Source organism: Myotis brandtii, unplaced genomic scaffold (genome assembly GCF_000412655.1).
Source record: "Myotis brandtii unplaced genomic scaffold, ASM41265v1 scaffold547, whole genome shotgun sequence".
Classification (NCBI taxonomy): domain Eukaryota; kingdom Metazoa; phylum Chordata; class Mammalia; order Chiroptera; family Vespertilionidae; genus Myotis; species Myotis brandtii.
Window position 1 is genome coordinate 283,667 of NW_005370024.1, and position 3,399 is coordinate 287,065.

The window sequence follows — 3,399 nt, forward strand, 5'->3', positions numbered from 1 at the left end:
GGGGGGTCACTGTCATCCCGCCACTGCAGGGAAAAAGCAAGCTGGTCATGGGGCCTCATCCCAAATAACTGCGAAATATCCAGAGCGATCCCGCCCTAACATCAGTTTCCAGGGCGAAGAGATTTCGGAAAGTGTGAATATGTGTAAGGCTTAGGGAAAGATGCGGGGCTTTTCACCGAAAATTATTTACGGAGGGCATTGGGTGTGACTGGATGAAAAACCCCAAAGGAGGAAACTCTTTATCCTCTGCAAAATGTAAACTCCTGGAGGACAGCGACCCATTGAGACTTCTGTACGGTGACATCTTTCACTTGCCTGACCCTAGTACAGTGAGTGGCGTGGTATTTAGCACTTTACAAATGTTATGGAATGAATTCTACACTATGCTAGAGAAAATATTTTTTCTTCTTCAGAAAGAGCTTTTCATTTAAAATAAACTTCAGTGACACTTTTGACTTTTGCACCACAGCAATTGCGCATGTGTTTCTGTATATGTGCAGGGGGCCGAACCCAAAATTTACTAAGAAGTTCTGTGTATTACTGCAAATGTATGCACAAGTATGTGGGCAATATGTTTTAATTCTTCCTGGAAACTCCTGATTTCTGAGTTCAGTACTACCCTCCCTGTTTTGTAGTTTATCCTTATCCACCTTTCCTTGCTTTTTTTTTTTTCCTACAAGGAAGTATTTCATTGCTCATTACTACCTCTCGACAGTGAAGATATAGTTTTACATTTTCACAGATTAAGAAAATGAAGTTTAAAATCTCATAATCACCTTTCTAGAATGGTCACAATTGGAGAAGTAAGTAAAATCACTTGTGAAGGTGCTTTAGGAATTATCAGTGGATAGTTTCAATTACTGATCCCACTTATAATTGCCAATGATAAGCATTTGTAGCTTTCTGATCACTTTTACAATAATTGACATTAGTGAGGATGGTCTAGTTCAGCCGTGGGCAAACTACGGCCCACGGGCCGGATCCAGCCAGTTTGAAATGAATAAAACTAAAAAAAAAAAAAGACCGTACCCTTTTATGTAATGATGTTTACTTTGAATTTATATTAGTTCACACAAACACTCCATCCATGCTTTTGTTCCGGCCCTCCAGTCCAGTTTAAGAACCCATTGTGGCCCTCGAGTCAAAAAGTTTGCCCACTCCTGGTCTAGTTTATGGTGCAGGGACAAGCCCTAACCAAGGGTCCAAAATTTTGGGGGTGGGGGGGGGTGGAGCTTCAGAGCAGGTCCTTGTCACCAAGCAACCTGATCATTTAGGAGAGCCCCAATCAGTGTAACTTCCCCACTTGCATGATAGGTCCAAGGAAGATGAATGACAAATTGGTTCTTCCTGAAAGTGATACAAGTCAATTCCATTCACGTTTCTTGGATAAAAGCAAATTATACAGGAATGCCTATTTTTCAAGGGAGCTCAGAAATGCAATCCTGTTTTTCCAGAAGGAAGATAACCAGAATTTACTGGTGAAGAGCACCAATGTGTGTAATGTGTTTGTTTTTGTTCCCCCCACGACCCGCGTGGTTCAGGGTTCAGGATCTGGAAGAGGGACCGCACACAAATGAAAGAGACGAGACAAGAAATAATAATTTGGAAATTGGGGGGCCAGGCGGGAGCCCATCCCAAGAGGATGGACTCCGCTTGCCATATTTTTATTCAGTTTGGGATCCACCCATAGCCCTTAGGCAGGCAAGTTCCAGTAACAGGAAGACTATCCCATCAGCAAGGATTTACATGATAATAGATGGGGAAGTTGCTTCAGCTACCATTGTCTGGACTAAACAGTGGGTGCATAGCCCTGACCTTTGCTAGGTCACCAGCCTTCCAGGTTCCTTGTCCACACCTCTCTGCTAGTGAAGACAATAGGTGGCTTCCCACACCAATGATTACTGCAATCCATCCTTCTAGTCACCAATTTACAGTTCACTCTCTTTACACTACAAAATATATTCACCCCTGTCACAAGTGAGACAATCCAAAAGTTCTATTCAGTAATGACATTTATCTCAGTATAGCATCTCTGGGTATGGCTGCTGGTCCCTATATTAGAACAGGAATAAGCTTCTATTGTTATAGAGACCTCAAAAGACAAAGAATCATCCCTCTCTGCTTACACACACACGCGCACACACACACACACTCAATGTACAGTGGTGGGACAGAGTCAGAATAACCACGGTAAAGGTAAAGAATGAGAGACTCACATATTTTACCACAGCTAACATGGACTACTAACTTTCCAGCCTCTAACAGTTTCCTTGACACCACCCATTGAGCCACTAAGTCACAGCCACATATTTTAGGTTTTCCATTGTCATAACTCTACTTCCTTCTGGGTACCAGTCTATACATAGTCAGAATGGGCTAGATCCGTGGTCGGCAAACTGCGGCTCTCGAGCCACATGCGGCTTTTTGGTCCCTTGAGTGTGGCTCTTCCACAAAATACCACACACACACACACACACACACACACTCAATGTACAGTGGTGGGACAGAGTCAGAATAACCACGGTAAAGGTAAAGAATGAGAGACTCACATATTTTACCACAGCTAACATGGACTACTAACTTTCCAGCCTCTAACAGTTTCCTTGCCACGTCCATTGAGCCTGTAAGTCACAGCCACATATTTTAGGTTTTCCATTGTCATAACTCTACCTCCTTCTGGGTACCAATTTCTACATAGTCAGAATGGGCTAGATTATTCTCTAGTAACGGAGACTCAAAACCTCAGTAGCTTAATACAAAGATTTAGTTCTTACTAAAAGTCCATGTCCTCCAAAAATCAGTGTGAAGGAGGGTGGGGAGAACTGTTCCATGTCCATTCAGGGACCCAGGTTTATGGAGCACCACTACCTGGAACCTCCCCAGTCACCATGACAAGAAAAAGATGTTAAATCACTGCCCAGCTCTTAAAGGCTTCTGCCAGAAGTGTCATATTTCACTAGGTAAAGCAAATCATATGGTCATGCCTAACTTTAAGACAGTAATATATCAGACTAGAGGCCAGATGCACGAATTCATGTACAGGTGGGGTCTGGCCGGCCCACCCCAATAGGGGCTGATCAGGCCGGGCTGGTGGGGGGGAGGAGATGTGGGAGGTTGGCCACCCCCACCCCAATCCCCCAATCGGGGTTGGGGGGAAGCTGATTGGGGGCAGGGCCAGCCAGGGGGAGGGGCTGAGGGAGGTTTGGGGGGCCATGATCAGGGCCACGATCGGGCTGGTTGGCTGCCACAGTATGTGTCATAGCAACTGGTCGTTCTGGTCGCTTGGCATATCCTATCTAATAAAAGAGAAACATGGTAATTAGCCATATGGCCGCTACCCTTCCCATTGGCTAATCACTGAGATATGCAAATTAACTGCTAACCAAGATGGCGGCCAGC